Source organism: Giraffa tippelskirchi, chromosome 2 (genome assembly GCF_054371585.1).
Source record: "Giraffa tippelskirchi isolate mGirTip1 chromosome 2, T2T-mGirTip1v1.2.pri, whole genome shotgun sequence".
Classification (NCBI taxonomy): domain Eukaryota; kingdom Metazoa; phylum Chordata; class Mammalia; order Artiodactyla; family Giraffidae; genus Giraffa; species Giraffa tippelskirchi.
Window position 1 is genome coordinate 173,188,709 of NC_137276.1, and position 25,756 is coordinate 173,214,464.

The 25,756-nt window shown below is 38.6% G+C and overlaps 1 protein-coding gene and 1 pseudogene across 5 annotated transcripts in view; one reads left to right on the forward strand and one right to left on the reverse strand.

Moving 5' to 3' along the window:
• The window catches only part of LSAMP (limbic system associated membrane protein), a 1,066,465-nt gene that overhangs the window by 145,795 nt on the left and 894,914 nt on the right, over positions 1–25,756 (forward strand). The gene's annotated exons all lie outside the window — the stretch shown is intronic.
• On the reverse strand, positions 1,816–3,755 carry LOC145539465 (Golgi pH regulator-like; annotated as a pseudogene).

Below are 25,756 nucleotides of genomic sequence, written 5' to 3' on the forward strand. Positions count from 1 at the left end.
TGTCTAGGTTAATTAGCATCATATCCATGATATTTTTTTCCTCAGAAAAGTGGTCCTTGGAATTATTATTGTTGTAGTTTTCAATTTATTAATTTTATTTGACTTTTATCTTTATTAATACATCCCTTTTGTTTCTGTAAATTGTATTTTTTTGCTCTAATTTCTTGAGTTGAATAATTAATCCATATATTTTCATTCTTTCTTTTTAAAGATGTAAGAATTTAATTATGCAAATATTCTTTCAAGCACAGCTTTCTTCATATCCCTTGGATAGAATACATAATGTTTTTGTAATTATTATTTTATAAAGCAAGTGTTTGTTTAAAAAATAGTGTGGTGGGCAGAATAATTTAGGAACATAAAATCTTCAATTCAGGTAGGTTGTCTCAGACCATTTTATTCTCATTGAATCTACCAAGTTCTCTGCCATTATGGCATGGCTTCATTCTTTTATGTTCGACCTCCTTCATCAGCAGGAGATGCACATGCTCCCAATCAAGCTTGATAGATGCACAGGCCTTCTGTGTGGTGGTGTAGCATTTACCCAGCTGTTTTTAGCTGCCTCTTACCCATCTTTTGTTTGTACACATTCCAACCTGAAACTCATCCTACCTGTCTCTTGAAGAGATGGAGTATACCAACAATTGGAGTGTTGTCTAGATGCTTTTTGCTTCCCTCAGTCCTCAGAAGAGGGATCCCAGATCCTCTTGGCACCCACATGTGAGATATTCCAATGAGAGATTGCTGTTTGATCTTCAGGGTCATGCCAACTGCTTCTGAAAAATGCTGTAGCATTTTTGGAGTCTATAGACTTGGAATTTATAGAATGCTAGATCAGCTACAGTAAACCTCCATGGTTTGGTCCTAAATCTGCATCTATGAACTATTCTTCATAAGTTTTGTTTGAAATTGTTGCTCTCATCTATGGCCATGCCACCCTGAATGTGCCCTATCTTGTCTGAAATTGTTGCCATCTGCTAATTTCAGAGAAGGTGGAGTTTCCTTCTCTACTTTTCATTTGTGTTACAGCTTCCAGGTGGCTCTATGGAGAACAGATAATGGTCCCTATTCTGCCATCTTTAACCTAACTTTTATAGTGTTTTAATTGTGCAAGTAATTTTTATTGGTATTGTTTTTTTCCAATTTTATTGTGATAAAAGTGATATAGAGCAGTGTATGAATATCAATATTGTTTTCAACAGAAAATACAACATAATTATTTTAACTGAATCATTTTAAAAGGTATTTTGTGTTTCTAGCTCTTAAATTATTATTTAATGAAGCCTTCTCTGTGCCCCACTGCATCTCTTTGTAAAGCAAGATGAAAACAGTACACAATGTATGTGTTCTTGTGAATACTTTTTTTTATTGTTAACAATCTCTGATTTTAATGATAGTCAATCTCAAGGGAAAGTCATAACCTTCTCCACGGGATCCTTGATTTAAACAAAATCTCATGTGTTTAACCAGCTACCTTACAGTTCACTTACCCCAGAGTTCCAGTGTATTTTCTCCCTTTAGTTTCTTGGCTCCATTTAGCCCCACCACCTGGCATACTCCACCAGCCTCAAACCCAAACAGGGTGCTCTTGGTTGAGTGCTAGCTTGAGTTACTTCTCTCTCTCATACAAATGAGAAGCTGAAGCTACTCATGATTACAGTATCATCTGAGGAGGAAGGCATAAGCTACAGGTAGAATATGCTACCACAGCACTATGTTGTTTTAAAAATGTTAGGCCCTGGCCCCTCCAGTTTTTCCTTCTTGTATCCAAATTCGGAAACCACTGGCCTGTAGCAGTCTGTAACAGGCATGAATTCAAGGTGCCATATGCATCTCTGGTGCCTGTTTGTGGGCCAGATAGAGGAAGAGTATGCTGGAGAGAGCACTGACCAGGAAGATGACATCAAACCAACAGTGATAGAAGTTGAACTGCAGCTCTGCAAGGACTTCGGTGATGATGGTGCAGTATTCTAGAGGCATGCTCATTCAGATCAGCAGCCCAGATGAGATGAAGTACATGCCCATTATCTGAGCTAATAGCAGGACAATGACATTGGAGGACTTACTGCTGGAGATGGCATAAAAGAACTTGGTAAGAGTGATCAGCAGTCCTCTGATAGATGTTACTATGATTATTCCGACCAGAATAAAGGAAATGTGTTGGGGCCAGAACTTCACATCAAATTTGATCCCCAGATAATTCACAGTGATTTCAATACCTCTTGTAACTGGATCCGTTTTCCTAACTCGGTCAAAAATGATATTGATGGTTGCCATTAAAATTTTCCAAACACAGTAAATAGAGAAGAAGTCATATACACAATGGAATATTACTCAGCCATTAAAAAGAATACATTTGAATCAGTTCTATTGAGATGGATGAAACTGGAGCCCATTATACAGAGTGAAGTAAGCCAGAAAGAAAAACACCAATACAGTATACTAATGCATATATATGGAATTTGAAAGATGGTAACGATAACCCTATATGCGAGACAGAATAAGAGACACAGATGCATAGAACAGTCTTAAGGACTCTGAGGAAGAAGGTGAGGGTGGGACGTTCTGAGAGAATGGCATTGAAACATATTATCATATGTGAAACAGAACACCATTCCAGGTTCAATGCATGAAACAAATACTCAGGGCTGGGGCAATGGGATGACCCAGAGGGATGGGATGGGGAGGCAGGTGGGAGGGGGGTTCAGGATGGGGAACACATGTAAACCCATGGCTGATTCATGTCAATGTATGGCAAAAACCACTAATGAAAACAACAACAAAAAAAAAATAGAGAAGAAGTAACCCAAAAAATTAAAGTATTTCCCTTTGAAAGTTTTGGAGTATTCTATTCTCTCTTTGGTAGCATATAGATCAGCTGTTTCCAGAAAAAGTTGCCTGCTTAGTTCTTCCAAAGCATCCGCTTCCTGCTTCTTCAGTTCTTTACAGATTTTATCTTCTATCATTCACAACAATCCCATGAGGTAGGTGTCATTATCTTTCACTTCCTGGTGCTGAAGTGGTAATGCTCTTTATCATCCCCCAGAATCCTGATGGTTTGTTGTGCACCTCCCCCTTCTGGAACATAGTCCTCTGTGTCATTGCCATCCTTTTCTTTTTGCTTATGATCATATCCATAGTTTGGAGCAGTTGCTGTTGCAGGGCTAGAATATCTGTGTCAGTCACATTCCTGAGGAAGTAGGACATGTAAGTGTACAGACAGTTGACAGCACCAAATCCAGAAAGAAGAGCCATGAGAGTCACTCCAGTCACACCTACCCGGCTGATGAGTTGTTCTATGGATAAGATCCCTAAAGTCAAAACTCCTGCTCTAAAATGATAGAAGTCTGTTCCCAAACCAGCATCTGATACCTCCGTGTTTGGGGCTGAGAATGGGAAATGGATCTCCTAGTTTCCAGAAGAAATACATAAAGATCAACAATAAGAGACAGGAAAAAAGCAGTCGCTGTTTATATAGTAGTCGGATGTTGCTCACAATAAAATAGCCAATGTAAAAAGGCACCATGAAAACCAGGATCAACAAATTTACACACAGGTTCATTTTCCAGTGAAAATAACGGGAGCTGCTATTCAATACTCCTAAGATTTCAAAGATGATGAGCTCAAACATGGTGCAAGAAAATGCTAAAGTCACAGAGAAGATCACCTGTACCACATACTGACGCACCTCGTAGTCCTTAAACAGCTGTCACATGAAAAAAAGCTACCCAAATCCAAAGAAAAGTATCTGGGAAGTAATCATGATGCTGGAGTCGATCAGGAAACTCACAGCAAAGAGTAAGGAGGGCTCGTGCCTCCACTTTCCCCGAAGCCACAGCACACTAGGCCACGAGCGCCCTCACACAGGCAGCAGTCGCCAGGGGCCCTGGGCTCACCAGCCCCTGTGAATACTTTTAATGCGATGATAAAAGGACATTTGATTAAACAAATCAACTACTTCCTGACATCTAGTTCTGAAAAGTGAAAGTGTTAGTCGCTCAGTAGTGTCCAACCCTTTGCAACCCATGAGCTATAGCCCACCAGGCTCCTCTGTCCTTGGAATTCTCCAGGCAAAAATACTGGAGTGCGTTGCCATTCCTTCTCCAGCAGATCATCCTGACCCAGGGATTGAACCCAGATCTTTTGCATTACAGGGAGATTCTTTACCATCTGGGCCATAGCATCTAGTTCTAAGTGAGCTCTATTTGTTTAAATCTTCCCCAAATCACCCAATACAAGCCTGGTTCTTACAACAAGTCCTTACTGACACGCTCACTAAAACACCTCATAGATCCTCATAGCATTATTCTTTTGTTAGAATGAATTGATAAATCCAGATTTTTTCTAGTGCACATGTTTCTGGTAGTTTTTGGCTGTAGGATATTGACAAGTAACGTATTTCTCTTTAATTCATAAATCTATTTAGGACTATTTATTGAGTAAATATTATTTGTTTAATATAATACAGAGAAATTAGTAATAGCTAATATTGTTATGTATATTGAATAGCAAGAATTATAATATGTGAAGTCTATAGAACATTTTTAATATACATTATGTATTTTAATCTTCACATTGATTAAACTACTCCATAGCATTGTCCTTCACTGACAGTCACAAAAATGGAAGTTCAGTGATATTAATTGTAAATTATAATACTAAATACTTACTCTATTAATGTTATGCCATGAGATAGATGCTGCTAAGATAGCTACTAATCATTTTGAATAATTCAAGAGGAAACTGAGGTTCACAAAGGACCAGTACATTTGTAGAGAATCGCATATTTAGCAAGGGCCAGAACCAAGGCTCATCTCTAAACATCATTTTTCCAAGCTTTATTGAGATATGATTGATATATAAAATTATATTAGCTTAAGGTGTAAAATGTGTTGATCTGATACATTTATATGTCACAAGATGAACACCATAGCTTTAGCTGATACCTGTCAATCCATCATTCATGTCCGACTCTTTGCGACCCCATGGACTGGATTTCCCAGGCAAGAATATTGGAGTGGATTGCCATTTCCTCCTCCAGGGGATATTCCTGACCCAGGGATCAAATCTGCATCTCCTATGTCTCCTGCATTGCAGGTGGATTCTTTACCACTAAGCCATTGGGGAAGCCCGCTAATACTTGTATCACATCACATTACTGTTTCTTTTCTGTGGTGACAACATTTAGGGTTTACTTTCAATAACTTTAAAATATATAATACAAATAGTGTTATTAACTACAATCACTATATTGTATGTTCGATCTCCAAAATTTACTCATCTTACAGACTGGAGGTTTGTGCTCTTGACCATTATCTCCCCAGTTCCCCTACTCCCACACCCCTGGTAACCAGCATTCTACTCTCTGCTTCTATGAGTTTTGCTTTTTGAGATTTCACATATAAATGATATCATACTGGGTTTATCTTCCTCCATCTGACTAAGTTCACTTATACCCTCAAGGTCTATTCATATTGCAAATGGCAGGATGTCCTTCTTTCTACGGCTGAAAAAAATCCCAGGGCGGACACACACACACACACACACACCTCACATAATCTTTATCTATTCATCTTTTGATAGACATGTAAGTTGTTTCCATGTCCTGTCAACTGTGAATAATTCTGCAGTGAACAAAGGACTAGAGATATTTTTTCAAGATCATCCTATTTTCATTTCCTTTGGCCATTTACCCAGAAGTGAGGTTACTGGATCAAATGGTAGTTCTAGTTTTAACTTTTTGAGTAACCCCCATACTATTTTCCATTGTGACTGCACCAATTTGCATTCCCAAAAAAGCTACACAAGCGTTCTCTTTTCTCCACAGCCTCACCAACATATGTTATCTCTTGTCTTTTTTGATAATAGCCATTCTGACAAGTGCGGGGTGATATCTTGTGTTATGGATCTGTATTCCCTTTATTATTAGTGATATTGAGCACCTTTTCATGTACCTTTTGGTCATTTGTGTGTCTCCTCTGGATAAGCTTTATCATTTTTGAATACTACACTAATAGCAGCTGAGAGGGGAAGAGTATTCCCATTAAACAAACAAACGAAAAGACTACATGGGTTTTTGAAGAGGTGGAATGCATTTATTATGGCTTGAATGGATTGCTAGTGAAGGAGAAGCTAGAGACAGAGCTGGAAAAGTGAGCAGGGCAGTAGTGTGTGTATCGGGAGGTGTGTGCGGTGGAGATTGAACTACATTTGAAAGAAAACAAAGGGAAGTGCCATGTGAAATTGTTTTTAAAATACTGCTCTAACTACAAAGTAGAAAATGGATTTGGGGAGACTAACACAGTCCTTAGGAGACCAGTTAGGAGGGTATTGTAGTGTTCATGGTGAACTATGATGTTGCCTTGAATGACATTGGTGACAGTAAAAATGGAAGGAAGTAGAAAGATTTAAGAGATTTATGAGCTAGATTCTATGAGATTGAGTTATTGATTGGATTGAGGGGGTTGCAAAGTGAGTAGAGTCAAGGATAACAACTAAATATCATACTTGAGCAATTGCTGGAATCATGATAAGTAGAAGTAAATTTGTTGAGGGAAGAATTTAGCTTTGACACACTGATTTTTCAGAAGTGCATGTGTATAAGTGCTTAATTAGCCAGTTGGATATTCATGCCTAGAGCACAGGAGACATCTGGTGTTGTGTGCCTCTGTGTGTGTGTGTGTGTGTGTGTGTGTGTGTTAGTCATCTGCATATAGTTGGCAATTGATACCATGCGATTAGAAAGAACTGTCCTGTGAAGTTTCTAAGAGTAATAAAAACAGAAGAAACCAGACCAAACTTTGAGAAACACCAACATTTAAAGGGTAAGTACGGGAAACTTACCATTTTTAAATCACATTAACAGGCAATTTAAAAATAGCAGCCAGAAAGGGGCATACCACTGAAGCTGTGAAGCTGGAGCAGTTTAAACTAAGACATGGAGCCAGATAAGAATAGAGTTAGATTTGGGCTGGTAGAGAGACCTGAAGATGTGGGAAAATCTTCCCTTCCTTTCCTTCTAATTTTTCCACTGGGACAAAGGGCATCCACAGTGTCTTCTTGGACCATCCTTTCTTTTTATATACCCCTTCATGTTTGCCTTGGTCATTTGTTTTGATTCCCCAGTTCTGCCAACCTGTGCTGGCTCCACCCAAGAAAGCACATCCCAAGGTGTTTGTGTCTATAAGATTGTCCTGGAAGGGAGTGTCGATTTTTTATTGTGCAACTTTGGTGATATTTCTGAAAGATCTTTTCCTCAGAGCAGTATATCTATGGACAAAGGCATCTTCCTCTTGTTAATACTGGCCAACTCACATAGCATGACTTTGATGTGTTATTATGCTTAAATATGTCTGACTCCTACTCTGTCTTACCAAAGACACCTCTTACTCAAGGAGTGATGAAGGGAGGACACAAGGAAGTAAAGTGAAGAGGAAATTCTGCCTTGTCGCTCTGAACACATATGTACAGATTGTAGAAAAAATGGACATTGTGGTTAGATGTATTCATTCTAACATATGTTTTTTTAGGTGAAAGAGCATCTCACTTCCATCTCACTCCATTAAAGTTCCAAGAACGTACTTCAAATTCAACTTTCAAATAAATATTTTCTGTTATACTTTAAACTAAATATATTATTATTAATATTATTATTATTCACATTGGAAGTATTTGCTCCCAAAAAAAGCAGATTGAAGTCATTTCTATGCAATTTTCTAATGCCCAGTTTATCTCTGTATACACTAAAGTTTAGCAAACATTTGACACAATGATAGTTTTAACTAAAGCAATAGGGATATTGATGATGTTTTATCTTTTCCAGTCTATGCTGCCTCCCTGTTATTTTTTTTTTTTTTTTTATAAATTTATTTATTTTAGTTGGGGGCTAATTACTTTACAATATTGTAATAGTTTTTGCCATACATTGATATGAATCAGCCATGGGTTTACACGTGTTCCCCTTCCTGGTCTATGCTGCTTCCCTGTTATTTTTTTATTGCTTCATCTACCTTTATGTTCCTTTGCCATGCTGATAATTTTGATAAATGCAGGAAGTGGGGTGGTCGATATTGCTACTTTTTCCTTCTCTGGATCCTGGTTATTTCTCATTTTAGTTTTCTACTGAATTTCCATGTTTTTTCTCCTCCTACCAAGTCTCACAAGAGACACACAGAGAGGGAACTTTTTAATATGTTTAAAATCATCTTTGAAATGATACATCTATGTCACTTTACTTTCACTTTTTAAATTATAAGCTAAAATAAAAATTGGCATATTGATAAAAGCTTCCAAGACTGCTGCCTGCTGCCTCCTGGTGATTAGGTATAAGAAAGCGGCCTTTCTCAGTTCAGATAAAAAATATGCAAATGATGATATTTAAACCAAAATGACAGTGTCCTAGAAGAGGGAGGAGCACACTTATTTCCTTTCTTCCCCACTCTTTCCCTTTTGAATGGCTATCCAGGGAACAGTTTTATAACTTTTTGGATGAGGAGTTGAAGATTTAGGACAAGTTCATACACAATGGAATACATTCCTGACCTTGGCTCAAATGTTCTAAATGTTTCCTTCTTTTTTCAGATGATGCTTTAGGCTTTGTGACCCTTCTTCATGAGTAGGAATCTAGCGTGTTTTTAGGCCTTGTTATGGGTCACACTTTATGCTGAGCGTTTAAATATAACTTTTTGTTTAATTCATCCAATAATATTTCAAAGTAGGCATCATTATCCTAATTTTCACACATGAAGAAACTGAAAAATTGTGATAAGACATATCCAATATTACCATACCAAAAATCACTGACTAAGAAGTGAGCAATGAAGGACTAGATCTGTCTGACACTTTAATGATGGGCTGTCATCACCATACAGGAGAAGAGAGAACTATGACTTAGGGTAAAGACTAAGGAATGGCCAATGTCTCTGTGCGGGAGCATGTGTCTGAGCACAGGTAAAGACTAAAATCAGTTGTCATGTCTCTTTTAATGACTCCCAATCATCAGCATGGATACCATCCAGAATAAAATACATAAATATTGTGCAGACTGGAAAGAGCACACAGATAACATCAACCTGACATGCATAGAGACTCTGGCCACTCTGTGGAATTTTAGTCTGAGCCTTGAATTTCCATCATTGGACATTCTGATATATATATAGCCACAATCAATTTTTCACCCAATAAAATGATGTAATCATAAGTTTTAATATGTATACAAGACAGGCATTGGAGTTTTCCAGTACAAACAAGAATCTAGGAACTGTGACTTCACAAATGCTGTAAATGTTTTGAAACTTAATGGGTAAAGGATGAGAGTGTGAATGTAGTTTCCAGCAGACCTTGGCTGGCTAGGATGTGTGAATTTATCTGCATGTATCTGGAATTGTTTCTCTGCACAAAAAGAGGCTGAAGGAAGAACAGGAAAACTGAAATGGGTCAAATTTTTCAAACAATAGCTCTACTTGCAGAGCAAAAAGGCAGCCAGATGATTTAAATTCTAAATTTCCATTTTTTTAGGATTCCATTAATCTTAAAGTGACACTAACTGGGATTCCAAGGACAGTTCAGCTCTCAGGATACAAGCAATTTTCCTGTAAAGCACTGAAATCACTCATGATCCTGCTGGAACCAGAAGCAGGCAGGGGAACTCATTTTCTCACTCAAAAATCTAATACTGACTGGCCCAAGATTAATTTTTCTCAAGCTCCTGACATAACTTTTAAAGATTAAATATTTAATCAAAACGTTAGAGAAAGAAGGAAAGAAGAAAGAGCACGGTGTCACTGGAGGACCTGATGTTTGCTCCTTTGGGCAAATGGCTGAATGACTACTGCACTGATCCTTCTGATGATGCTTTAAAAGGACCACATGTCCCGTTCATACTTCATGGCCTCATTATTCAGCAGCCTCTAACGAAAATGTCCTTTTGTGGTTTCTTTTCTCCCAAAAGCTCAATCCTTCAAATGGAGGGAGGTAGCAGTCTATCTCTGTAGTTTAAAAGAAAATATTTGAGTAGGATCGGACATCTGTGTCTTTCATTTTAGCCATGTGCAAGAGACAAAACAAGGAGGAGACAGGAGAGGCAGGTGGCTGGGGCTTTGCCTATTGTGAAGACCATGGGAACCCCAGCAGCTTCCTCTAGAGACAACACTTCTCTTTATTCTCTTATCAAAGAGAATTCATCATGTTGAAAGTCTAAACTTCTTTAGTAGAGAGGGAGACCTGATGGTGCTTTTTTGTCTCTCATCACTCCCTGCTGTTTGATGTAGGAGCCTTTGGAGAGGTAGGTAGCATGAGAGTAGGAACCTAATACCGTGCTCATCCCTGTCCCCCTCTCTCTTTCCCTTCCTCCACCCAAAGGCTCCGGGCAGAATGAGAATGAAGCCTTGCAAATTTGAAATATGATTCAGCGGATTTTATATGAGAGAGAAAATGGAAGTATTTACCAGATGTCAAGTATAGCTTCCTGTTACCAGTCTCAAATTCTCTGTGAGATACAAATGAGATGCTATATGGGACAAGCTTAACCCATAGTCTACTTAACATATTTCTAATGCTTGCACTAACAACGAGTAACCTTTTTGAGGACTAAAAGGGCGACAAGATTACAAAGCTGCCATGATACTCTTTTTCTTTATAATTCACTAAGGTCAGAAAAACCACCAGATTCATGCCTTTCACCCAAACTTGTTAGAATTTAGCAGTCTTATGCCAATCATACTTCTCTTCAAGTATATGTTCTAAAAGTTGAGTTAAAGAATGGTTCCATCCTCTTTTTGGCATTAATTATCTCTGACCTTGCACAAGGAAATATTGTTTATTCTGACACCAGCTGATGTACTGCAATTCAGTTCCAGCACTAAACACTCAGAGTTAGTGTCAGATTTCACAGGTTTAAGGCTGTCATCTCCAGCAGGGCTATCCTGACTTCAGATGCCAGCTGCACATAAGGGCTTTCCAGCCTCACACTTCTGACTTATGGGCAAAAAATTCAGGGGTTCTTAGGACGCCCTCAGTTTCAGTAATCCGCTGTAATATCACACAGAACTCAGGAGAGTGTTGTGGTTATATTAGAGTTTTATTATAAAGGATGCAAATTGGGGCCAGTCGAATGAAGAGACATACTGGGAAACATTTGAGAGGGCCCAAATGCAGAGCTTCAATGGCCCTTTCTTCATGAAATCAGGGTGATCATCCTCCTTGAATATTGGGGTTTTATTGAATAAACACACTTGATTAAATAATTGATTTTATGGTTGAACTCAATATCCAGCCTTCTTTCCCCCAGAGGCCAGGCTGGATCAAAATCCCAACTCTCTAATCATGCAGTTGGTCTTCTTCTTGTGCGTGGTCACACCCTGAAGCTGTGTGGGGGCCACCACGAGTATCATCAGTTTAATCCCAGATATGACCCCAGGGGCTCCTGAATAAAAAAGACACTTGTATCATTTGGGAAATTCCAAGGATTTTAGAAGCTTTGTGCCCAGAACCCATGACAATGACCAAACCTTCCTTTCCCACCAAAAAATGTCAAATCTAAATGGATCTTAAATATTATGCAGTTATAAAAGTGTTAGCTCCCCCTGATCACAAAACCTGTGGGACAGAAATAGAATGAGCCTGAGAACAGAGGCTCTGTGGCTGCCTAACATGTCTTTGGCTTCTCACGTCTCATGTCACTAGCTTACAGGAGAATGCCCTCCTAGAATGGTCTTTATCATCTGTATATCGAAATAGCTGATTTGAAATTAAGAACAAAGTAATTAAATATGTGCTTGGGCTTTCTCTCTTCTTGTCTACCTTTCTATTTAAGAGCCAGAAGCCCCTTTACCTCATTAGAATGGAGAGGTGGCTTCTTATAGGTAAACATATTGAGAGGAATAGAGGAATTGAAGCATACGTAATGCATGTTTTTTTCAAAAAGGATAGCCCAACTTTTTAACTGAGAAAAGTAAAGTTTTTGAATGACCCTTGACAGTCTCTTCCATTTGCCATTCTACACTGTTCTTATTCAAACTAGTAATTCTTATGTACCATCCTACATAATGGCTTGATTTTCAAGAGGATATAGAGGAAATGGTTTGTCCTTGATGATGCCATTTCATCTTTCCCTTCCTTCATCAAGGGAGAAAGACCAACACTTCCTAATTTCTGAGAATCCATCAATCTAGTCCAAATGCCTAGATAAAAATGGTACTTAGCTTACTCTTCTGGACCGATCTCTATGCCTCAAAATGATTAAAAAAAAATTCCTCCTATCTCTGCTGATGCAACTGTAGGAGTTACTTATGTACCAGCCTTGGTATTTGCTTTCACAAGCACATGTGGCCATATTTACACATTAGCAGGATTACGAGGTTCCTAGTGATCATTTATGCTCAAAGATAATTAAGGCTTATAGTCAAGGCCTATTTTGGCTTGATTTCAATTGTTTCTACTTGCCTGCCCTCATTCAGATGGTAAGCCTTTTCCTTGTTTCTCTTATCACCCACTCATTTTTTCTTTTCTTTCTACTTTACATCACTCCAAATATTTTATAGTAAGAAATTTTAACTTTTAGTATTATTAAAATATCAAAATGTTTACTCTTATTCATCCTACAAATACTGCTACTTTTTTTGGTAAACATCACCAATCATTTCATTCCTTCTCAAAAAGATTTTATGATCTCCTGTTAACCTTCATTCACTCAAAAATGAAGTACAAGTTTGGCCTGGCATTCAAGTTCTTTCATAACAAAAGTTCTTTCTAATCTTCCCTTATACTATACCTTCCACATATATTTGATCTGCTTCCCAACTGGCCTATAATATGTTTCCTACATTTCTATCACTATTTTGCCAGTTACTTTTGTTATTTCTACTATGTAAAATAACATCTCAGCTGATAAAATTTCACCGTCTATCAAGATCCAGCTCTAATGCTATTTCTGCCAGAAACCCATTCATTCTGTCCATCTGAAGTTGTATACTTCTTTGCATAGACAATACACTTTTATTGATGAGTTACCATATGTTAGTTAGGGACAGCATTAGTTGCTAGAAATACATGATGAATAATTTATCAGTAGGAGTTTCCTGCCTTTAGGATTTCTAAGCCGAGGGAGAGGTGAAAGACAAGCACAACAGTGTGCAAAGGTATATGGAGGAACCACAGGTTTCTATGGTGACCCATGGAAATTGAACTTAGCCAAGGCCCGAGCAATGAAGGAAGAATTCTGAGCAAAACTGACATCTAAGCTAACACTGGAATAAAAATTCGCCACACGTCAGGATGATGAATAAGGAAAAGGGAAGAAGGCTCGATACAGATGGAAAAGATATGTGAAGGCCTAAGGGTGAGAAAAGGCAGAGAATATTTAAGCAATACACAGAACTCCCCAATGATCTGAGCATAGAACAAATCAAAGAAGTGATGAAAGCTGATACTGGGAGGAGAGTAAAGACATAATAGTTATGATTGAGCTATCCTGTTATGATAGGAAAGTTTATCCAATAGGACATTGGACTTACAGAACAAGAAAAGGGAGAGAGATAATTTGAAAATTTAGATTTGGTCATCTTCAATAAACTGATGGTCGGTAACTCAGTAACAGAGTGCAATATCACCCGAGATGAATATGCAAAAGTGAGAACTTAAAGCAAAACCCTGAAAGTATTAGGGTTAGCCACTCAGTTGTATCTGACTCTTTGTGACCTCATGGACCATAGCCTGCCAGGCCCCTCTGTCCACAGAATTCTCCAGGCAAGGATACTGAAGTGGGTAGCCATCCCTTTCTTCAGGGGACTTCGTGACCCAGGGATCAAACCTGGGTCTCCTGCATTGCAGGCAGATTCTTTACAGTATGCGGCACCAGGAAGGCCCATAACCCTGAAAAATACCAGTATTTAAGGAATGGTCAAGAAGTCTAAGCAGAAATGGCCAGAGAAGTGGGAGGAAAAAAACCAGAAATGTGATAGCACATCAGCAAGCAATAAGACAAGGTGTGATCAACAGGAATTTAATGCTCCTAAGAAATTGTGTAAGATAAAGAATGAGAAGTGCCTTTTGGATTTAGCCAAAAGAAAATCATGGGGAACACTGGCAAAAGAATCTTCAGCAGACCCATGGGTGGCAGAGCAACACTGCCTTGAACTGAGATGTGAGTGGGAGGCAAAATGACACTGTAAGTAAGAACTGTTATAAGGAAACTGGCTCTGAAGGAGTAGAAAGAAGGACAAAGGTAGCTAAAGGTAAACATAGGTTGGAAAAAAAAAATGTTTCAAGTTATGAAAGACATACAGAGAAAGGTCCAGTAGAAAAGATCAAAATTAAAAATACTCTTGTTGAGTAGGTCTCCGAAAGGCAAGGAAAGCACAACAAAGTGCTGGCCTTAGACAGGAGGCTAGTTAATTATTTGTAGCAGCAGGAAGGAAAGAAAGTTAGACATAGATTCCCAGTAATGTATCGATTTGAAGAGTAGGGAGCTGGGCAAAATCGCTTATGGCTTATGGTCTTTCCAGGTTTCCATGTTTCACTCGTGGCCTCTTTTTAGCACTTGCCACGTTTGTCTCACCCACTCCATACTCTTGCCTGGAAAATTCCATGGATGGAGGAGCCTGGTAGGCTACAGCCCATGGGGTCACAAAGAGTCGGACACGACTAAGCAACTAACACACACACACACACATTTGTCTCAGAGGTTTTCAGTTTACTGGTTGTATCTCTGTCAGGTTATAGATGAGTTCCATCCAATAAAAATATTGTGTAAACCACTACTGTGAACCACATGTGTAAGTTAAAATCTTCTGTTAGCCACATTAAGAAATGTTTAAAAGTAAGAAATATATTTTAGTGTGTTTTTATCTCAATGTATCCAAAATACTATCATTCGATGTGTAATCTACATAAAAAATTAAAAAATTAATGACAAGTCTCATCTTCTATTTTTTTCATACCAAATCTTTGAAAGCTGATGTGTATTTAACATTACATTAAATCTCAATACAGACCAGTCACATTTCAAGTGATCAGTAGCCACATTTGGCTACTGACTACTGTATTGAACAGTAGAGGGATGGATGGTAAGTGCCATGAGAATAGATACTTATTTGCTTCTAGTTTCATCTCTTTGGCTCAATCAATGGTTATTGAGCTGAGACTATATATAAAATGAGAACATCTATCAAACTAGTTATAGAATATTCAAGAATTTCTTAAAGAATATTTAATTGACCCAGTAAATAAAAATCAGCAGTGCCTATGTAGTGTTTGTCAGTTTTGCTGCTGGAAAAGTCATCTTTTTTCTCTTCAAAGGCCTTTGAGAAAGTGAGCTCATTTTCATGAAGAGAAATGATGCCATGTTAATTTGAGCAGTGTTAGATGGGATTAGGAAGCATTGTGACCAAATCAGGCTCAGTTGCTATACTCCAGGCTTTCCAACTTCTGCCTTTCCAGATTCAATGAGTATAGATGAATACAGAATTCATCTGATTTGGTATTAGAGCAGTTTGTTTTCTTTTCAGTAAACTCTACCATCTCCCCGACAGGTGAATGGTCTGGATTGGTAGAGGGACTGGGGAATTGCAGGCTCCTCAGTACTGGATAATAACATTCAGGAAGCAAACAAGCATTGAGAATTTCTCTCCTCTCCAAAATAGTCCTTGTGCAGATGGAATTCTACTCTTTCTTAGAGATACAGCCCTCAATAGCGTCAGTGTGCTACATGAAAGAACGAGTCATAGAATCAAAGGCTTTAAGGTTGGAAGGGACCTTAACGACCATGTTATTCATGCTTCCACGCCCTCCTCTCCCAAGTTTTTAGTTTCCTAGTAAGGAAGTAGTCATAATACTACATTTCTTTCCATACTGATAGCAGAATTGAGGCCTTGCTTTAGAAGCACATTTCCTTTCAAAGTGTGGTCAGACCAGACTGAATGCATACTATACCCTGTAGAATAATTCTTGGGCATGTGGCTTATACACTTATTTTTGTTGTTGTTGTTTAGTCTGTAAATCATGTCTGATTCTTTTGCAACCCTATGGACTGTAGGCCACCAGGCCCCTGTCCATGGGATTTTCCAGGCAAGAATACTGGAGTGGGTTGCCATTTCCTTCTCCAGGGGATCTTGCAGACCCAGGGATCAAACCCACATCTCCTTCATTGAAAACAGATTCTTTACCACTGAGCCACCAGGGCTTCCTATGTTTATTTGCAAGTGACCAAAACATACATCTGTACAAATTCTCTTCCTCTAAATAGTTAACTTTTATGTATTCTTGAAGTAATGAATGTCTCTTTAAATGGATTCTCCCATTTATTTAAAATATCCTAAAAAAAAAAAGATCCCCGCTATGTATGGACTTCTTTGTTAGTTCCTGCCACTGTACTCCCAGCTGTGGTTCCTGAAGAGCTCCCGAAAGATTGCTCTGCTTTGCCTAATTCCTGAATCATTAAGATTCAGGCCTGGTGGTATATTAGAAACTAATTCTCTACCGGCAGGAATAAGAACATTAGTCTGTAGCCCTATACCAGGTGTCCCTTTTCTCCCAAGGACTGCATCAGCACCAAGCTCTGCTTGCTTTATCTGTTCACACTTCCCTCTCTTCCTTCTGCATTTCATTCCATGCCCCTGAGCTGCTCGCCCTTCCCGGCCCCTTGCAACGACCTCCAAGCCCAAGCCCAGTTGCCTACTTCTAGCTCCTGCAGATCTCTTCTTCCAGGTCTAGCTCCTATTCCCAACAGCCTTAGTCACTGGCTGTTGCCCCGCTTAAACCCCAGGGAAACCCCTTGCCAGTACAACTCAGTTCCTTTACCTATTGCTAGGGATCAAGTCAGTCCCTCTTTTGTCCTCCTTTGTTTCTCTTCTGTTAAATCAGACCTTATGGAAACCTCACCTAAACCTAGCAGATTGCTAGTGTTATTCTGAATCTAGCAATTTGGACTTCAAACTCTCTTCCCTTGGAATTATGACATCTACCTTAGGATTATTCCTCCGAGCCTAAATTTCCTTATTTCCAGATAGCTTCCTCCTCCCCACTCCTTTGCTACAAGGCATAGTATGGTTCAGGAGGAAGTTATGTAGAGTGTCAGACTCTGGCCAGTTTTCAGAAACAGAATAATAAATACTGGTTTGTGTTCCAGTGTCTCATTTCAGTGGGTACTAGGAGTCTTTTTGCAAGGTTGTTATATTTTTAGTGACTTTGACCGCTTTACCAAGAAACATTCATCATTTATCTAATTTGAAATATCTTGTTTAAAAGGCACTATCAAAACATTAGCTACGTATAGGGCCTCATAGAGATGAGAAAAGAGATTTTAATGCTGTGAGTTGTGTTTATGTAGAAAATCATTCTCGTAAGAATGGAAACACATGTCATGTCGCACTGTTGACGGTTTTCTTCTTGCTTTCACATTTTTTTTTTTTTGCTTTTGAGATGCTGAGAAGAAACCCATAGTACAAAGTCAAGATAGATTTTTTAGATTTAGAAATCTCTATTATCAGGACTGTGCATCTAGAACACACCCCGGTTCCATATATTAGCCTGTGGAGACTTCATCATATATTAGGCGGCAGCAAAAAATGTGTTTATATAGCCATCTTGAAAATTGTCAGACAATACATCACTCGCAGGCTGTCATATAAAGTAAAACATTAAGAAGAATATTTATGGGGTTTTTGTGCTGTTCCAGCATTACAACTCCAATAAATCATCCTGCAGCACATACCCCTCTTTCCTCTCTGCCTTTGTAAAAGCTAGGCAAACTAATGGTTGGAAGTTGGAAAGTCACTAGTCTGATAGACTGCTGACTCAGAGACTGGTGATTAAACCACTATCCTGCCGAATGTCAGTCCCCAGAGTCCATGAGCACCCAAGGCACATTTCCCCTGTTTACACTCTGCATACTCCTGGCATGAAATTAAAACTAGTTTGTTATGGCAAAATGACTGTATACTATTAAAAGCATCCCAACTCTCAAATAGCACTGCTGCTGCTGCTGCTGCTAAGTTGCTTCAGTCGTGTCCGACTCTGTGCGACCCCATAGACTGCAGCCCACCAGGCTCCCCCGTCCCTGGGATTCTCCAGGCAAGAACACTGGCGTGGGTTGCCATTTCCTTCTCCAGTGCATGAAAGGGAAAAGGGAAAGTGAAGTCGCTCAGTCGTGTCTGACTCTTAGCGACGCCATGGACTGCAGCCTACCACTAGAAAGCTGCAAATTAAAAAGATACCAAGCAGTACCCTTTGTTTTGACAATGCACTGACACCGAGCAGTTAGAGACATCATGCTAGCAGTTTAGATTTAGGAAGTGCTATGAAGTAAGTAAAGAGTTTATCTTAAAGCAGCTGTGAAACTCTTCTACCCTTTCTGGTGCTTTCTCGGTCTATGTTGATTCCTGTGTCAGGCTCCATGCTGCCCTTGGTGAATGGTAAGAAATCTAAGCAAAAGTCAGCAGCTTTCATTCTGACAGACACCGTACATTTAAGGGAGAAATGAAATATTGAATAATATTTCCAAGTGCCACTTCTAATATTCCATTCATATGGGCAACATTGTCGACATAGCATTTGAAAGCACCTTTTTATGTTTTAATTTAAGCCTTGGATGTATTTTGAGGTTGCTGATGGATACTCAGTCAGCCAGAGATGCTAATGTATTCACAACTTAGAAGCAAAAGAAAAGGCAATGGACTTGGGTTTTGAGTACCATTAATATTCAGTCCAGAGCTTTCACAGTGGGGACCCCTGGATGACATGACAGGCAGATGTGCAAGGTAGCTACAAATCCAGGAGGGGAGGGTGCTACCCAGGTCCCCCTCTTCATTTGTATTTCATCTCTGTACAATAAACCTTGAAAAAGAAAATGATGAGTACCTCTAGGTTTTATTTCCTTATTCTTTTTCCATGTCTAGTTGTTCACTTATACATAGATGAGAATGAATGTCTTTCCCATATTTATAAATCTCATATCTTCTCATCAAGGTTACTTGGATAGCAGGTACAAAAATGCAAAAATATCACCACAAAAATAAAAGAAATTGACATCGTTTAAAATATAGCTAAATATGACACAATTATCCATTCCTTATATTTTATTCTGTTATTTAAGATAGACACACATAAATAAGTAGCATTTTTCTGTAATGTGAATGACCATGAAATCCAAGCCACATATTTGCAATGAGGACTTATTATAACTAATCTATAGCAGTATAGTAAGCATGGTCCATACTGCCATGACCCTACTTGAAAATTGTGTTTATATGTCTAATTGTTGGTTAATGTGTTTACTGCCTCAGTTAAAACACATTGCCTGAATCTCCAAATTTCCTCTGATTAAAGGTTTGCTTCTTTAAAAAAAAAAAAAAATAGAAGAGGCAGCACTTCAAACCTACTTCCTTAGATCATATTGTGAATTTTAGGTAAGTGAATATTAATATCAGATTTATGGACATTTACCTTAAAAAACAAACTAGCACAATAATTTACATGCAGTGTAAAGTTGTTCAAATAATCTGAGTTTACATGCATTGCTTAGCTTAGGGCCTCCCGATCCAAAGGCCAGATTTGTGATCTCAGAGAATTTCTTTGCTTTTTTCCTGAGTTTGTGTGTTTGTAAAATAAAAATCTTGTAACAAGACAAGTACTGCTACTCCCAAATTATTGTAGAAGATTGTGTAAGGAATCTGGCCAAATTATTGTGTCACAGTTTTCCCTCACAGATTATCTTTCTAGGGTGTGAAGTTCTTGAAAGCAAAGACCATGGCTGTATATTACCTGCACCTAATATAGTGATTGGCATGTCATTCAATAAGTAATAGACATTGCTGAATTACTTTGGCTTTGGAGGCATATAGATCTAAGATCAAAAAAGGCCATGCCGTGTCTTATTTTGTGACTTTAAGAAATTCCGCAACTTTATTGTGCTTTGGCTTTAGCATCTGAAAAAAAAATGAGGGAGAAAAAGAGGGTAATTTTAAATGAAAGAGGGATAATTTTTAATAAGGGAGAAAAGGTAATTTTGAAATTTACATAAAAAGGAACTTACCTTAAGAGCTGTCTCAAAATATGTAACTTCTTTATTCCCTCCATACCCTCTACATTGATATGGTAGGAATTGGAATATAAGTCTTAAGTAAGAGAAACTTGTTAATATATGACTCTCCAATCTTTCCAGCAAACAGCTTTGCTTTTCTATGATGTAAAAGCATAAAGAGAATGTGCCTGGCATCGGGAAAATAAGTAGGCAGAAAGGGGAAGGGAAAGAAAGAAGGAAAAATGTTGACTTCATTGTGCTTAATTGAAGTAAGAATACTGGAATGGTTGCCATTTACCTTCTCCAGGAGATCTTCCTGACCCAGGGATTGAACTCACATCTCCTGTGTCTCCTGCATTGCAGGCAGATTCTTTACCCATTGAGCCATTGGAAATTTGATGGACTATGGGAGATGCTTGCTTTAATGCTGCTGATAAGTACTGTGGCTGCCAGGCAAATGTGAAGCGGGTGATGTGTACCCTTGCACTGCTTTGCCTTTTCATGTCCAATTTTTTTTTTTTTAACTGATGTAGAATTGACGTAACTTTGTTAGTTTCAAGTGTACAATGTAATAATATGACATTTGTGTATCTTGCAAAATGCTCACCACAGTAATCCAGTTAACATCCATCACCATACATAGTTACTATTTTTTTTTTCATGGTTGAATCTTGACAGTAGTCAGTAGGAACTATTTTGGGCCTAGTTGTTTGGGCCTTTGAGGAGCTAAAAACCTTAAAGAGGGTACTCTTTCTCATCCAGAGATTTCTGTATCAACATAGAACTACATCATCCTTTTTAATGGCTGCATAGATTTCTACTGTATGTTAATATCATTATTTATTCAAACATTTCTGTTATTAAGGAGTATTTCGGTTACAGCAAGTGCCCTGTATACAAATGAGTTTGGTTTGTACCATACAAGAGTGCATTTCTAAGTTCATCAAAGTTGCCTAGGTACTCAGCTGACAGGATCAGCTACAGTATTGTACTATAATAGGTTTTTCATACTTTTCACACAAATAATACATAAAAATCAAATAAACACAAAAAACAAAAAATTCAATCTTATAGTGCAGTATCTTGAGGGCTTCCCTAGTGGCTCAGCAGTAAAGAATTTGCCTGTAATGCAGGAGACGTGAATTCGATCCCTGGGCTGGTAAGAGTCCCTGGTAAAGGAAATGGAAACCCACTCCAGTATTCTTGCCTGGGAAATCCCTTGGACAGAGGAGCCTGGCAGGCCACAGCCCATGGGGTCACAAAAGTGTTGGATACAACTTAGTGACTAAACAACATCAGTACTTTAAAAACCACAGTAGTGTAGTACAACAGCTGACATACAGTGGCTGGCACACAAATTTGCATCTTTGAAAGTTTGCAACTTAAAGATTTGTATGTAAGGAACTAACTATTTAAGTTTTATGTTCTTATAAACAACACTCATGAACCTTCTTAAAAATATAACTAATATAAATCTGGTTATATTCGGATATATAATTTTGTATTATATTTTCATTGAATCGTTGGACCTAAGAGAACACATATTTAGAGTTACAATTCAGTTTTTCATACTGCCTGATGCTTGGGCCATTTTTTCCTTTTCACTAGGGGAATGCTTAATGGATCAGGCACTGATATACATATATATATATATATATATATATACACAGTGATAATGAAACACCCTTTGGTGTTTGGAAAATGCTTTCACATTCACTGAACATTTGGCTCTTATAACTATCCTGCGAGATAAGCATGACAGCTGTAATGTATTAATATATTGAGTAAACCAAGGAACTCCAAGACGTGTGCTTCCTTGATGGTCCAACATGTGCCTCTTCAGTTTGCCTTTCATTACTATCTCTTTGTGGAGGTAGGATAAGAGGTAAGGATAAAGCAGGATACGTGTATTTATAGTTTGGATCTATTATTTAAAAATCATGATATCTGTTACAAGAAGCCCACTAGTGCCAATCGGCCTTTCATTTGCATATAATTTACATGTAGTTCAGTGGATATCATTGTGTACAAAAGTCTTTAGTCCTTATTATCAAAAAAACACCATTTGGGGTAAAGGTAACATTCACACCTCTATGGCCAGCACTGTTGAGATACTTTACTACAGAGAAAGAGGAACTGAACTATTCAATGACACTTTGCCTCTAAGGACCACCTTCCCCACAGATTTTCTCACTGTTAATGCTACTATTGAAAATATGCCCATGAGACTTGATTTCTCTTTTAATATCCTGGTAGTAGCCTGAATAAATAACCCTTCATTTAATGCCTGTACCATAACTGAGGCAAGTCTGGAATAATCAAGCAACATACTGTTAAAGGAAACTCAACAGAGAGTTCATGTCTCATTGTTGTGCCATTATAGACATTTGTGAATCTAATATAAATCATGGATTTTCTTACTGATTAAACTACACATAAACACTCCTGTAAAAAGTTTGTATATTAATAAAACTCATGGATTCTCTAGAGTCTGTACATGAACCACAAATAATAATAATCTTAGAATCTCCGGTGGAGATAATGTGATTGAAAAACCATATCTTACTTTCTTGGGTTACTGCTTAATTTCTTCCAAAAAAACTTGTTCTTTCTTGGGTCTTTTCTTCATCTTAATAGCCAGCACTCAACACTATGTTTCTCTTTACCTAGACTCTCTAAAGTATAGATCAGGACAGGCCAACATGTATTATTAACAAATTCAGGACCCCTCCCCAGCACTTGATAGTTTTTTCCCTGACCTTAATCAATCAATGCCCTGATTCTACACAGACAACAGAAGAATAGCCATGTTTCTATATAACACAGCCATCAGGACACACATACAACAAAAGGAGAGAAACCCATACAGAGCTTAGGTGAGGGAGACCTTCCAGCCCTACTCTTGTTCTTTATTTCCCTCAACCTCTTTCTAATGTTTGATGTTATTTCCTTTTTATTTGCTCAAAGAAAGGACTTAAAGTTCTATATTATTTTGTGTAATAAGGGATTCTATGAGTTGAAAACCTCTTTCTCTCTGTATCTTAAACAGTTGCTAGGAGACACTAGCTAAACAACTATAAATCAATAAACCTGTGGTCTTATGTTCCCTGGAAATAGAGGAATAGTGTGTCCTTGTGCAGCAGAGAATATACTATAGAGAGCTGGACAGAATACTCAGAGACAAGATCTAGTTCTTAACAGAATGAGAGAAAACAGAATAACAAAGATGATTTTCTGAAGCAGGAACTTCTGAGATGAGATAGAAAACTAGGGTTTCATCAGAACTTAAAGTGAGAGTTAGTATTAAAAAAAAAAAAAAGAAATTGCTTTCTATAAAGCCATATAAAAGTTTCACAAGAGGAGATGAGTGAGGTTTTGGGTTTAGAGCATCTTAACAGGATGCTTTGCTGTCTAAACCGTGGTGCTGTGAAGGAAGGAAGGACCCCGTCTCATTTGGTGATTTACTGGAGCCAGCTTCCTTTGTTCCTCTGCTTTAAGTCCAATGCAAATTTTTTTCATTTCCTCACCTGAAGAAATAAACCAGTTGTTTGCTGGGCCTTGGTGTACGGCTTCCCTTTTTAGTGCCATAGGCTGGGGCTAAACTTAAGGAGGTTTTTAGCTCCATTGTATGATTTAGGAGCGGTAAAAGGACTATACTGCTCTACATCTTTTTGTTCTCACTCGTTCTGTCTTTCCGTGAATGTCCTCAATCATAGATTCATGTCCTTGCCTATTAAAAAACTGACATGTTGAATGCGTGCCATTTGGAAGGAAGGAAGAGAGGGAGGTAAGGAGGGAATATGGACCCCGGTAAATGGTAATACCTCAGTCTTATCAGCAAATGCCTTAGAGGAATTAGTTGCGTGCAAGAGCCTCAGTGAGATGAATGTTTAGATGAGGGTTAAGACCCTGAGAGGGGACATAGGTTACTTACTTCAGCAATTTGGCCAGAGGTCAATCAGGCCAGACCTCTAAGGATCATGTAATGTCTGAGAGACCGAAAATGGAATTAAGATATCCAACCTGGGAGGCCAGTTTGTGCTGGTCACTGTGGCACAGAGTGAGTGCTCTGTCACTCTGGTCTCCAAAGGCACATTCCACCCCAGTGACCCCTAGTTACCAGTGTTTTTAACTCTGTTCCCCAGTGGTTCAGCCTGTTGAATAGCATCTTTTCTGTACACCATAGAAAACCCCAATTGCAATTGCCACACAAATAGGAATGACCAGAGCATTTTTCACAGTTGTCTTGATACAAAGAGTGACTGCTTTGTCATTCTTGCACTGTCAGTAACAGTCTCATAAAAGCCTGCTTGGGCCTGCTGACTCCCATTGACCTCAGCACCCGCACGTACTTGACTCTCTGCCCCAGGAAATCTCCATATTGCTCTGCAGGGTTAGGTAGCAGAGAACAGTGTTAAGTGCTGTATCCTTGGAAAGAAGCTGGATTTTAGCTGTGATGATGCACTGTCTAACACTTCAGCGTCGTCAGGTCACTTCTCCCTTCCAGGACGGAGTTTCTCCATTCATACTGGGAGAATTCATTTGCTTTTATTAAGCAGTAGCTTCCTAAGGACTTGTCTTCACTGGACACTGTGATTCTAGATAATCCTGACCTCCTTTTCTGCTCTGTAATCCTCGGGCTTTGTTTTTCAGTCCAGGATAAGGCTCATCACTGAGTTCAATTTGCTGCTGTTGATCATGGTATGGTCTGTGTAGCCAGTCAAAAAGTTCCATATTTTAAAATGAGTGCTGTCCAACCCTCTCAAAAACTGAATTTGTGCTATTTAATTTCCAGTCCTCCCGTGACCATTACTACTGTGCCCTGACCACCTAGATCCTGTTTATTAGCTGCTATTGGAAACTTGAAAAAAAAGCAAAACCAAAAACTAGAAAGCACTTTGGCCTCTGGCCCAGAGTTCTTGGGCTTTGCATCCTGCCATCCCGGTAGGTTGGTCAGCATCTTGATCCCTGAATGGCCATCCTCATGATAAACCCCCGAGCCTGACTTCTCGGCTACAGAGAGGCTCCACTGGGTACGCTCAGGGCTGGCTTTCTCTCAGCAGAATGATTCTGCCACATTCTAATCAGTCAGAGTGCTGACTGAACTCTGATTAAATATGCCAACCAGATGCTTATGGCAAATCATCAGGCAAATTCAGCATGCTTGGATTGGTGTGTTTTTGCTGCTTATCTAAATAGAAATGCCAAACCACAAGCACTGCCTATTCTGGCTGGTAACAAACCAGAAGGGAACAGAGTACCACATTTCTGTTGTCACATCATCCCTTTTCCTCTGTTCTCTTTTATTTTTGACTCTGTGTCAAATATCTGTGCATAGCCTTCTTGCCTCCTAAGCACTGCTTCTCTTTGGAGCTTTGTGTTAGAAACATGCACACATATATATGCAATTAAATGCAGGCTTTGACTTTTCGCCTGGGAAACTGGAAGGATAAGGAGAGCTAAGCTTTTAATTACAAGTACCCATTCTGGGAGGCAGGGAATTTGAGCTTCAGACAGCTACCGCTGCTCAGTCTAATCCCATCTTTCAAGGAAGAAAAAGAAAAAACCCACATGTCTCTATGTACAAAAATGTTGACTTAATATATTCGATATATTTTTTTTAATATTTACTAAAGTAAACTCTGCTTGAAAACCACAGGAAAAAAACATACTGTTGTTGTTAAGGTGAAAGCTTAATGTACCTGTGATTTCTTGATAGATTGTGGCATTGTCCTATTTTTT